Genomic DNA, 14,158 nt, shown 5'->3' with positions numbered 1-14,158 from the left:
GACGGTCAGTTTAAATCTTGAAGCCAGTTCACTGTTGATTTCCGATTTTTCTGTAAGCTGCATGTAGTGACCGCAGGTCGGTGGTACACCATCCGAACCTTACACGGCTTTAATTGTCATTGGTGTTTACAGGAAATACTTTATAGTCATAGCACAAGTATAAAACATGACATAAATTTGATTATAAAGAAGCAGGAACGCTGGAAATTACATATATAGTCGACATAAGACTTATTAAATAAATAAAGTAAATAAATAAATAAAGGCGGGACGGGGTAGGGGGCAATAAAACAATTGGGATAAAAAATATTCTCCAAGAAAATGCTACAATAGCATACACCCTAGCGAACCGTTTCTCGGCTTCATCAGAGGCTGTCAAGAGGCTGGAAAACAAAGGGAAGTAACTCTGGAAGATCAACTTGCGTTGACCCACACACCCGAGTTTGTACTGGTCAACGCTGACTCGGCTACAGCGACGGTTTGGTCCGTACTACTTACACCGTATATTGTACCTCGTAAAATATACATCGATTTATAGGTAACAAAGAAAACGGTTTCCCCAACGACAACGGCGAATTCCGATTTCTGTGTTGAAAGAAAATCGAAAATCTAGGCTCATTAAAAACGAGATTGAATTATTCATTTTAGATTTAAACTTCCAAATATTTCCTGTGTCGGTATTTTGTCGGCCACTTTTGAAAACCGTAATCACAATTTGGTTAAAGTAATATTTTTATCCATACTAACCTTTTATACCCACGCTGCATTATCGATAATTTGATTAAAAACAGCTGTGATGTGTGTGCATTCTAATAGTGAAATTGATTATATGTTAACACCGAAATAGTTTAGGTACAAAACCCTACGTATTTCAATTAGCATAATAATTACTTTTGTATAAAATTATTTTCTGAAAGACTCGTTAGCATATGTTTCTGTGCAATATCTTATAGCGATCAGATATGCATATGGTTAATCTTCAAAAATTAATTGGAAAAAAAAATCGATATTTAAGTTACCTTTTTTCTCATCTTAAACCGTTAGCTTTCTGTGTGTCAGAAAAGTCCATTTATTCAGGTTCAAATTGACAAGTTGTAGATCAACTTCGCCGCGTTTTAAAATTAAAAATTAACAAGAGAAAACCTGAGAGCCGTTTTCTGTATCGACTGATTGTCTGTCAGAACCGCGGGTACATGTATAGTGTATTAGTGACAGTGTGTTATTTTCCTAATCAATTGAAATCCACACCAATATTAGGACCGATTAGTGTATAAACTTAGTAATCATAAAGTATATTATGGAGAAAATTATAGAGATCGAAGTAACGACAAAAAGGTATATATAGAATATTCCTGAACAGAATTGATCTTATTAATATCAACACCGATATCGGTCCAGGGAGTATCAACTACACAAATCTTTACAAAAAGGCGACAATCAATCTCTTTGTGTTTAAAACCCATATCGGCACATACAGATCACGTTCAATATGGCCTCCAGGTGAATGAGATTGGAGTTGTTATTAATGAACTGTATTTCAATGTCAGTTTCGAAACTTTATTAAAAGAATATTCAATCATGTATTGAAAACGATTCAAAACGATCAAATAGTGAACATTTATTGTGTATCTTAAAGTACTGGCGATATTGCCTTATATATGTGTGTACCGCAGGTCATTCTAATGTAAATTTAGGAGTTGAAAATCTATCCCTTTACCTATCAACCTGAGTCAGACATCCATCATGACCTCTTGGTTCAGAAGTCAGATCTGTATATACCCCCTACTCTAACCCAACCCTAGCCCGATCCGTGGAATCATACCTTTAGTGGCACCATGTCATCACACAGCACAAATTGTGAGATCTCTACCCCGACAAGTGGCACCATGTCATCACACAGCCCAAATTGTGAGATCTCTACCCCGACAAGTGGCACCATGTCATCACACAGCCCAAATTGTGAGATCTCTACCCCGACAAGTGGCACCATGTCATCACACAGCACAAATTGTGAGATCTCTACCCCGACAAGTGGCACCATGTCATCACACAGCACAAATTGTGAGATCTCTACCCCGACAAGTGGCACCATGCCATCACACAGCACAAATTGTGAGATCTCTACCCCGACAAGTGGCACCATGTCATCACACAGCACAAATTGTGAGATCTCTACCCCGACAAGTGGCACCATGTCATCACACAGCACAAATTGTGAGATCTCTACCCCGACAAGTGGCACCATGACATCACACAGCACAAATTGTGAGATCTCTACCCCGACAAGTGGCACCATGTCATCACACAGCACAAATTGTGAGATCTCTACCCCGACAAGTGGCACCATGCCATCACACAGCACAAATTGTGAGATCTCTACCCCGACAAGTGGCACCATGCCATCACACAGCACAAATTGTGAGATCTCTATCCCGGCAAGTGACACCAGGCCTTCATACAGCCCAAACGGTGAGATCTCTACCCCGACGAAAGCCACCAGGCTATCACACTGCCCAAACGGTGAGATCTCTACCCCAACTGTGAAGTCAAATCTTAAAACGACTATATATTATTATCTTAAGTACGAGAGTTCGGATCTACAATTTATCAACATCCCGTCTTATGTCCATGAATATCATTTGTAATTAAAGTATTTCGTTCGTCCGGAGACATTTCAATGAGAGGATTTGTCCTGATGACTGGGGCTCCTTAGATACACGAAAGGCCTACATAAATGCTGGTGTCATGTACAGTACATCGTTTGCTTCAGTGTATCATTACTCACACATGCGCACTGAACCCTACCATGATGGCGCGTGGAAGAAAACTTAATTACATCTTGACTTTTCAACATTAGTAATAAATGTTTAGGATTCGTTTCTCAATGTCGTTGTCCGAGAGTGAATGGGCTACTATCGGTCGCTTTCACTCGAACACCGTAACACGAAACCACATCCGCTAACACTATACGGATAATGGAGGGGGGGGCAAGTTTATTGTTCGATGTCTGTTTCTTTTTCATCTTTATTTTCAACTTTTCAAATATCTCATCGTAAAGGGAATATTTAAATACACATACCTCTGAATATCTTTGTAAGTACACACTAATGGAGACCAAAGTACATATGTATCCATTCCATTACAGAGATGAGATTTAACGTTATAACGTATTTCAGCATCAAAAAACCTGAAGTGTAAGATAATGGTATTTTATATCATATCTGGTAAAATAGAATCAGCATTAACATTATTCAGCAGGGTAGTCGTAAACAGATGGAAAGGAAATAATTCCACATCCCTGGGCGGAATATGTACTTACAACAGTGAAAAATGGATTTTTCACTTCCCGGGTCTTTGTATACGGATAACTTTTCGATTTAGTTGGTCATTTTGTCATTTTGAACAGTACCTATTAGGGGTGTACATAATTTTTTAATTTTCACAGTTTGTGATGAATGGATAGTATAAATATCAACACCGTTGATTCCCACAGCCTGTAACTGAAATTTGCTTCACAATGAAATAAGTAGAGCGAGCGCCATTTCGAGCAGAACACAATGCTATTCATACGATCCCGAACTTTCTCCTTAGATAAAACCACCAAACAGAAACTTAACTCGTTAATTAACAGTGTTGTACTATATATGTTCTGAAGATACAGCTTTGATTTGATAAATTACTAATATTTTCAGTTTGACTGGACACACTGGATGATGAGATATATCAGTATTCGGTCACTCTCTCATTTCTCTAGAATGTCTTTTGTTAACTGCCGGTGATGTCTGTACATGTCCTTTCAAATCCACTGATTGTTCACCTTAAAAAAACGTTAATTGTGCAAATCAGTTTTAAAGCTTGATCCGTTGAAAATTCATGAATATATATTGCTTGGTCTAATACATACAAATATGTAGAATAAAATTGATTGTAGCACGAGGTCAAATAAATTCTCATTTTTAATCACAAAAAGTTGAACGTTGACCTAAAAATGTTTATAAATAAACTTGAGCAGTAAAGGGGGTCATTTTGTCCCCCTCCTCTTCTCCTAGTAATGGTTTGTAGTTACCATACAAATATCTTTTTCATTCACAGACACGCGCGAAGGATATATATGGAAGTTAAAAATGTTATCACCACGCATTCCTCGGGAGGCGTGCTCCTTATTTAGAGTCATGTCATTCCATTTGACCTGGATGTAAATATCGAGTAATTGAAAACTTAATCTATTAATAAATAATTTAAGCCTCAAAACATAATTATCTTTCATGAGTACGTCTTTGTTCTTACCTAAATAGAAATGCCCATATAATGAAAACATGTTGAGGCACACGTGGTCACAATATCTGGAAGTACCGACAGATAAATTTCTTATCATTGAACAATTCTGCTATTTCTATCACAAATGGCTTGCTTGTCTTTACAGGGGCGATAAACCCAACAAATAAAATGTTTTCAGACAGATACATGAGATTTGATTGGTTAGTGAAAATACTTCAGTATGGAAGACCTTAGCTAAATCCACTTAAAAAGTGATGCAGTCTTTATGTTTGTATATCAATATAAACCTAAACTAATACACTCAAACTAACACGATTGTCTAAAGTTTAAGTCAAATTACTTTTAAAAAATTCGCGATCGAAATGAATTTGCAAAAGGTAATTGACGCGTTTTCAAACAGGAATTAGTCAAAATTTAATGACGGCCATCTTCTTCTAATGAATCGTTGATAAACTTCAGTGCTGAAGCAATATTTAGACCACATCATGTCGCAATTGAAGAGAAAATATTTTCTGTCGTCTGATATTTAACATTAAATCTTTATTCTTCATGAATCAGGTGAAATTGTCATTATTTTTAATGAACGACTTCATCATATTTTTTTTAGTTTAAACCGTTACACCAGATTATATCTGCGTATATATGCCTGAGCGAACAATCACATGCAGACCTACATCTGCTGTGATTTGAGGTTTCCGTGATATAACACAGAATTGCATTTACTACACGTTATTTGTAAAACATATCATCCATATTGTTTTTTTAATTTGATGTATTTTCCGTATGTTCACAAATTTCTGAGTGTATGGTAAAGGTTTCAACTGTAAAGAGTGGTGATGACTTACAATCTGCCTTCCTGCCCTATATTCAGCTAACTATCATACAAAATTATACGTTTTCTGATTTGTATGAACGAAAAACACTTTTTGACATGATTTCTACATTTTTTTGTTATGCTGTTGTTACTAAGCATATGAGCGCCGCCATTTATCACGATATGGAAAAAAAGCATATGACCTCATGGTCAACTATCAGACCGCAATGCATTCTGGGAGAGATGTATTTAACAGGCATTTCTACGGCCCCTATTCCATCCTGCGCGCTCTTCCCATATCTAAGTAAGCGTGTACACATAATATTCTCCATAATAACGATAGATGTCAATCATTCCTGATCCAGAAAATGTACGACCTTCCTGCACGCGACCGTACCCCCTGACGACATATCCACACTCTGTTTAGAAATACTGAATTTTATTATCGTGTTTATCACCACTTGTACAAGAGACCCGATTTTTCTTCCGTTACTTCTGGATTAAGCTCTGCATTCTGAACAAATATTGATCTATTTTATTACGCGGATGAGTCCTCCCGATAGACAATTAATTTCAGTATGAAATTGCACTTGGGTGACCTTATTGTTGAACATCAATTTGGAAAGCGATCGAGCTTGATCCCAATTGACTTAATGTGAAGCTGAAATCCTCTGTGGTCAGTCTTATTGATATTTACACGTACGTTTTACACAGCATAGCAAAAAACATCCAAATATTTCGTATAATGATTTGTTCACAGATACATCGGAAGATAAAAATTATGAGAATATTGACATGTAAACAAAACTCAAAATCGATAATAGTGCTAGTATAGTAGCAATGACAAAATATATATATTCATCCATCCCTGGAATACCTAAGGATAGTAAATGTCCCGGAAAGTTAAACGTCTTCTGATTCATCAACATCTGTCGTTTTATATATTGGTCAGTCCACGTCCATTGCTATTTCCGTGTTCTCGAAATGAGAGCCGTGTCAATAACAAAGAAATCTTCAACAGAACATCTGACGCATCTATATAATGGTCTCCATAAACCAGTGTCTCTCGAAATTCTCTATTGTAAGTGTAGGTCAAAGTTCGCAGACAGGAACACATGCATGTCTTACGAATAAACATTGCAATTAAGGTATTATTATCTTTAAAAACTCGAGTCAAAATGGGTTAAACATGTACATGTAACAACGCTTAGAATTGTCTTTTTGAGAACCTGACATTACTTACTTGGATAGATTGTTCGTATCGGATCGGTGTAGTCACAACAAAAGTCATCCATACACGTAGTTTACAACATGGTAAACTACAGGCATGTTCTTCACTTCCGAGTGAATATCCTTTAGATTCCTTCTTAAGGACTTAAATTCCTAATTATCCTCGGAAAATCTAGGATATACCTGTCTATATGTGTAAATTAATGGTCACTCCTTGGGTCAATGTCTGATCACAGACGATATACCTGCAGCTTCATGTAGGTGGCTAATTAAGAAGTGTTATTGATACCTGTAAATAGACACGCCGTTCACTCCTGTTTCTTGGCCTTTCATAAATACAGGAGACAAAGGGGTACGCGATAAACGTATTCTTCCAAACTGATGTCCATGCGGTCAAGGACAGATTAAAGCTATTTTACCAGATACACCAAGGTATTCTGCTTCATATTACAAAACAAATTGGTTTTGTTAAAAATCATCTCTTCACACATATTTTATGTTGTACATTGCACCTTTACAATAACACTACACTAGTATGCCTTGTATCGAAACGATGTTTATACATTGTATCCACAGACAGACAGACAGACAGACGGACGATATGACCGCGGAATTCATTTTTTTTTTTTTAAATTTGAATGTTTATTTTCACTTAAGGTATATTTATTATCCCTTCGCGAGCCTCATGTCCACCGGTCAAGCAACATCAGAGAAATGTTTTTAAAAACGGCCAATACAGGATGTGCGTGATCAAAAGTGGATTTTATGGCACCCATGTTGATACAAGTAATGATATCTCCGTATATAACACAGCCACTCCGGGTCAATTGTAATTTATTGAAACTACAGTAGTAATCAACGTTGTAATACAACTCCACAGTAAAACGTGTAGTACCGATGCCAAAACCATCATAACGTCATTGATTATATCTAATCGTCATTTTACAAAGTATAAGGCCTGCTTCCAGCGTACTTGTATGTCATGAAATGTACAGTAAGTAATTTTCGTGGGGAATTCATATGTCCACGGACTTAAGAAATAAGTATAAGTAGATTTATTTAGCTATATTTATCATTTATGCGAAATAGTGCTTTAACGCAAAAATTAAGTCCCACAAAAATGTATGATTTTACAGTAAGGTGCAGAACAAGGATAAGGCGGGTACAATATCACTGGGACCAGGACGACTTATTAACTTTGTATAAGATCCCATACAGTGGGCAATAAATCGGAGCTGTGTCCCGAAGGCAGAATTCCTTGAAACATATAATATTAGGTCGGGCGTTTCAGGAATACCCAGCACAGGTTAGCATACACTTGACACTGCCTGGGAGATCCTAACATGAAAACTTTGGAGCGGAACTATAAAACGCTTTTATCTGCAACTCCAAAGTGAATTCAATGGCAATTAAAGGGCCTGCTCTCAATGTCACGATTTTTTGGAAGATGTTGGCAATTGATAAAATCACAATGCAGGTTTTCGAGAGACACAGGCTGATGAAGTTTATGGGGCAGTTTTACGGTCGTCTTAGTGGTCGCAATGGAGAATACTCTATTTTCTTGTGCGATTTGGAATTGGACGTGTTTGATGCTCGTTAGTTTGACTGTTAGTTCCAGTGTTGTTTATCAGTTGATAACTTGACATAACTTTCTTAGATTGACCAAGGTTTACATGATAGATGTCATTGATGAAGCAGAAGACGCTACTCTTCTGGAGCACATAGTTTTATCATTGCAGATCATTAGGTGTCTCTATGTCAATATTTCTTCTGTTCCCATTCTGCCATAGCTTAAGTGATTTTGAATTTGAGTTTGATATGACGGTCGTCTTAAAAAAATCACAGATATATACACTCGATACGATAATGATGCTATCATTCACTTATCGTATTTTAACCTTAATTTTTGCATTCTACGATTCGCCCTGATTCTTCTTGTGAAGCCACAATAGGGACATTTAAAAGTTACTTATGATATATATGCCATTACTATCAAGTTCAAATATTGAATCAAGACATTAAAATATACCTCTATGTTTGGATTAATGAAATGACCATGCTGAGCAATCACGGATCCTTTTTCTTCCTCTGCTAAATCTGGCAAACCGCCAAGACTATCGATGACATATCTAGTATCCAGATAGAAAGCGAATGACGGGCTTGGTTGATGATTGTATTTAACGTCTCGCCATAGCTAACAACATACGAAGACAGTATCCACAGGTGCAAATATAGTGTTATCACAATGAAACTCCATCACTAGGATACAGTACAGGTGTAGCATAACGCCCACCCAGTCATATCGTAATGACAACGAACTAAACATCCCGTAACCACCATTAGTGTCTGCAAAAATACAACCTGCTGGACATCAAGATATGTGCATGAATAATTGTATATAATTATACGAATGTAAAATGGTTAAATACCAAATTAACATGTTAGAAAGATATTAACTACATCACACTGTGTTTGTTTAGTCCAGACGTTTTACACCTCATCGAAAGACAGTGCTCAGCCAGTGTTTTGTAAATCGATAAATGTACCTGCGTGCATTTATAAGTGGTCTTAATTATATCATAAAATGGCGTTCTTATCGCTGATGTCAGACAGAAATTTCCCATGCGTGCAGTTCAGGTAGTTTTAGAGACACTGCAGGTATTGATAAAACAATTGCATGGGGATATGTCCATTGGCTTGTACCATTCCAGAACACATGACCTAATTTCTCTTGTGAACAAAATACCTACAATTTTTAAATTTATTTTTCTGTCTCATTGCATGTGTTTGTGTTATGGTTTACAAATTTTTAGATCTACTGGCGAGTAAAATATGGGTCCTTCAAATGGCATTGGAATATTGGACTTTCTGATGACAAAAACATCCGGGCTCTTTCAGTAGACAAAATCTCCCCTTACTCTTCTGATAACTGTATTATCCAGGCCCTTCTGGTGACGATCAAAACAGATCCCTCTTTTGAAATAATACCTGGTCCTTATTTCTTCAGAGAAGATAACATTACTTTTGTCAACAATAACATCTGGGTTCTTATAACGTCGGTGAAATACATGATCTTCTGTCGACAATAATACACGGGGCCTTCAGATGATCATAAAACAAGGAATCGTCTGCCGACAGTATCATCCAAGGACTTTTGACATTACTTGTTCCAACGTGACATTAAATTATGAAACTGAAGAGGAGGCGACTGAGGAAAATTTAAATTATCGGAGACAATGACAAAATATCGACAGCATTTTAGCATTCATGCCAAAGACTGTATCTGCACGAACATTGGGTCATGATATTGATGGTGCCATATCAAACATTCTACAACGATGGAATCTAAGTTCCTGGTGTCGGAAATCATATTAGCGTCACCAAATAGAGTACATCTGAGCTCTTTTGTCGTAGATCATGTCCTTAAGTCCTGTCTATCGCGTACCATTATTTTGTTGAACCAAATGTTCCAAGCGAATCGTGGAAACATTTCCATATGTTAGAACTTGTATTAAACTGCATTTAATCAATACTATATTGTTTGGCCTCATAAAACCATAGAGTATGGCTGTCCGACAATAGGGTATACTTAATGAGGCAGACAATGAATCGGTATCTAATTAAAGAATAAATTAATTGTCTTGTGCTAGCAACGGAAGCTGCCGTTGGTACAGAGCCTGAACAAAGATAAGTACATGTAGTTAAATCGCAAACGCGAGAAAATAAATTATTTATTCCAACATGGCTTACATAGTTCTAAGAATTTACATCAAATGTCAAACCATGTCTCCCGACATTCAGATTACATGAAAAGACATTACTGAATGACAAAACCGTGTTCAGCACCTTAAATGACTTTCAGACAGATTAATCTGAATAATGCATTGTATATATTGTATAAACGTCTGATCTTTTATATCAAAATGTGGCGAAGATAAAATCACACAAGGCTTTCAGGATACATTCTCCTAATTCTATCGTCTTGCAACATGTTTTGCTGACGCAGTATCAAAAATACAAGAGAGTGAAACATTCTAGCAATATTATCGGAGATTCTAGTGGTAAAAAAAAACCAAGAAAATTCCCACATGTGAACATAATCAGTATCAAAATTAAAATTCAGTAAAACGAGGGTGAAATATGAACAAAGGAATTATTTGCATTTAAATCGTTATCTTAAAAGTGCAAGGGAAAACAACCAGGTGTTCCGGAAGAGTAAGCGTCTTCTGCTTCATCGACGAACCAGAAATGTAAATTTTCGTCACTACAAATAAGTAATATCACATTTTCAAATGAGAACAAGGTATTCAAAAACAAAACCAACAGGTAATCTGACGAGCATCAAAAACACGTCCAGCTTTATTGGGATTTGAAATCCGTTTCATTCACGCATTTGCATAAAGAAATGAAACATTCTCAATGAGATCACTATGAAAACCGTAAACCTACCCTATAACCACAATCAACATATACCTCTTGAAACCCTGCGTTACGAGATTATATGTCAATTAACGGACAATATATAATTATGTTCTATTGTTTAAAAGGATCGTGACATTAAGAATGATAGAAAAAATAGTTTACAAGGGATATCATTAATAATTATTGGAGTTTCTAGAATATTACTGACGTGACAAAAGTTACGGTAGCACGATATCAATAATTTCGTAAACTCGAACTCAAACTGAGACTATCATTTTTTTGCGAATTTTTACATTTTGTCAAATTGGCACCACAATTAATTTGCTCATACATATTAATTACTACAAAGACAACTCACAGAAACTAAAATAAGATAACCACTAACAAAATTACTTTTGAAGTATACAATATTACATATTACATAATAGAAGTAAATCTTCTGTCTTGCTTTAAGTTACAGGAAAGATTGATTCCAAGAAAGCTCAAAGGTCTAGTACATGTATTTCATCAGAATTTAAAAATAATACACAGGTACAGGTAAGAATAGTTTCAAAATTTAATACGACATCTTATTAACTTTGTATATATTTGTTAGTCGACTCCTGGATATCAATAAACATTTGATACTTAGGTTAAGGGGGGTAGTTGATCTTTGATCCGTTAAAGTATGCCAAACCATGAAGGCCAGTCAACCTTCACCGTTTGTTTTACAAGTTAAAAAATGCTTCCTGTCCTTATTAGTGAAGGAAATAGGTTAATTCTTTTTCATTTTAATTAAACTGTATGTACGTGAACTCTACTTAGTAATACTGGTAAATACGATTTAAGGAATAATACTCCACTCTGGTCTTAATTCTTGGCCGGAGTAACACGAATTTAGTAGGCGTAAACAGGCTGGACAAGATTAAACACACTGTAGTGAAGGAGTCTCACATTAATATTAATGTCGATGTTTGTAAATATATATTACAAATTTCATTAAGTCATTTCCTTTGATATACATGTTTATAAATAAATAGGCTTACATGTACACTATCAAAATACTTACTGTATAAGTAGCCTTACTTACTGGCTCGTGATAATTTACTGTAGGACTACTTCAGGATACTTAACATATCGACTTGTGTATTACACTTATGATATGAATTGTCTGGTCCATATGGAAACAACGAAAATCACTCAAATACAGTCAAGGGTACTTTAATATAAGCTTTCATCTTTTATTTCAATCCCGAATATATATTATTTATTGAACAATTGTATTAAAAAAAACTTTTGGAATAAAACTATTGTTTAAACTAAGAAATTTGTAGAAAATACACACAGGAGAATAGCACCTTCTAACGATTTAGTGTTAGATACAGTAGAGTTAAACAATAAATTAAACTGCATCATACAGCTGTTTCGTCCTTCTAGGACATGTCAGTGATGCTACATCATACAGCTGTTTCATCCTTATAGGACTTGTCAGTGATGTTACATCATACAGCTGTTTCGTCCTTCTAGGACTTGTCAGTGATGTTACATCATACAGCTATTTCGTCCTTCTAGGACTTGTCAGTGATGTTACATCATACAGCTATTTCGTCCTTCTAGGACTTGTCAGTGATGTTACATCATACAGCTGTTTTGTCCTTCTAGGACTCGTCAGTGATTTCAAGGGCCTAAATTTTAAAGCCTAGGAGGCGACTGAGTTGTCAATCTCAGTAAAAGACAGAACTCTCGACTCTTTCAACGACACTGGAATGATCTACTACATATACAACAGCTCCTTTGTTTTAATTTGAGAGTTTTAAAATTACAATATTTAGTTTAACGACAATAACAGAGAGTGATTCGCCCCCATGAAAGGAGCCCATGTTAGTACTTAATTCTAGAGAACTATCATGGGGAGCCTTCAAACAATTGTGGTCTATCTAAATTGATTATGATATTTCGTTTTACTTTGAGGACGTGTTCGTGTCGGCACCTGTGTGGTATACTTTTGACAATTCTGTCTTTCGGACATCTAAGTTAATTTTTTTCCGAAGTTAAATAAGTTTCAACAAAGACAGGTACGGCGTACACCTATCACAGGCGACTAAAAGAAAAAAATGGGTTTCTTGCTGAAGAAAATAAGCACCTTGATGTTTATATGGAAATTCTACAACGTACATAGCATCATCGTTAATGTAAGCACAGATTTGGCGATTTCGGCATAGTTATTGAGGTAACCGTTAGAGACGAGAAGAGTTTTCAACCAATCAGGGAAATGTCTAGACATTTCTGCATATATTTCCGAATTAGTTAGGTCATAACTTGGTCAATACTTGGTCAGTTTCGTTCATCGAGAACTCTCTGGAAAGATAAAACATTTTCTCTTCAGAGTGATACATGTGTCACTAAGATTTTCGGCCCGTATATTATCAAACATATTATTAAAACATATTTAATTTTCCCCTTCGCGGGAGTAACAACGTTGTCACTATACTGACACATAATATGGACCGGAATGTGAAATTCATGTTTAAATCACAATACACTGATGAAATGAAATGTGTTTTTCTCATAACCAGATTTGAATAAACATGAAGCGAAGATATCAAACACACTATCATATAACGACTGCCCCAATAGCTATCGATACACGCATATACTATATTTAACTGCAAACACAAGAAATCCATCCTAAATCCGGAATTATTACGACTTAAAATGTGCTATTGATCACTAATTTTGTATGAACGGATTACATCATACGATATATTATATGACGTAGAACACACAAAATCAGCAATAAATTCACTGACGTCATTTTTTCTAAAATTAAGATTTAAGAATATAGTATTACAACAAATTCTGATCAGGCAAATCATAATATTTTCATCATCGTTTCATTCAGAAATACACACAAATATTTCAGATATACGTTTCATCGTAGCCTGAATTTCTTCTCGCTCCTAGATCAGCTTTAGATAATTGATGGACGAAATGCTTAACGTCTGGTGTAGGAAACAGAGAATTTCATACTTCACTTTATAGAAATATCATCATTATGTGCTATGTGTATTTAAATCCTTACACAGCCGAGCTCAGATTTACACATACAGTACCAAAGAAAGATACCATATCTCTTTAACTCGATCGGTTCGGGGCATCTGTAACACTATAACAGTATTTGTTTGTAAATATTTCTACCTTTCATTCCCAATAGATATCCATCTTGCTTACAAAGCGTACAATGTATGTTTTATAATTGATCCGTGCTCCTCTGGAAACAACAGTTAAGTGTTGTCATCCTTAAACCTCGACATTCTATTGTTTACTGTACAATGTGACGACTAACGGAACCCGTCAATACCAAACCTAGTTAAGCATTGTAACATATGTACCATGACCTTACTGTTCAAGGGCAGATAACCTTTTATCAACTAA

The sequence above is a fragment of the Ylistrum balloti genome, unplaced genomic scaffold (genome assembly GCF_031769215.1).
Source record: "Ylistrum balloti isolate Yb309-2 unplaced genomic scaffold, AGI_CSIRO_Ybal_v1 Utg370466, whole genome shotgun sequence".
Taxonomy (NCBI): Eukaryota; Metazoa; Mollusca; class Bivalvia; order Pectinida; family Pectinidae; genus Ylistrum; species Ylistrum balloti.
This window is presented reverse-complemented; position numbering follows the sequence as displayed.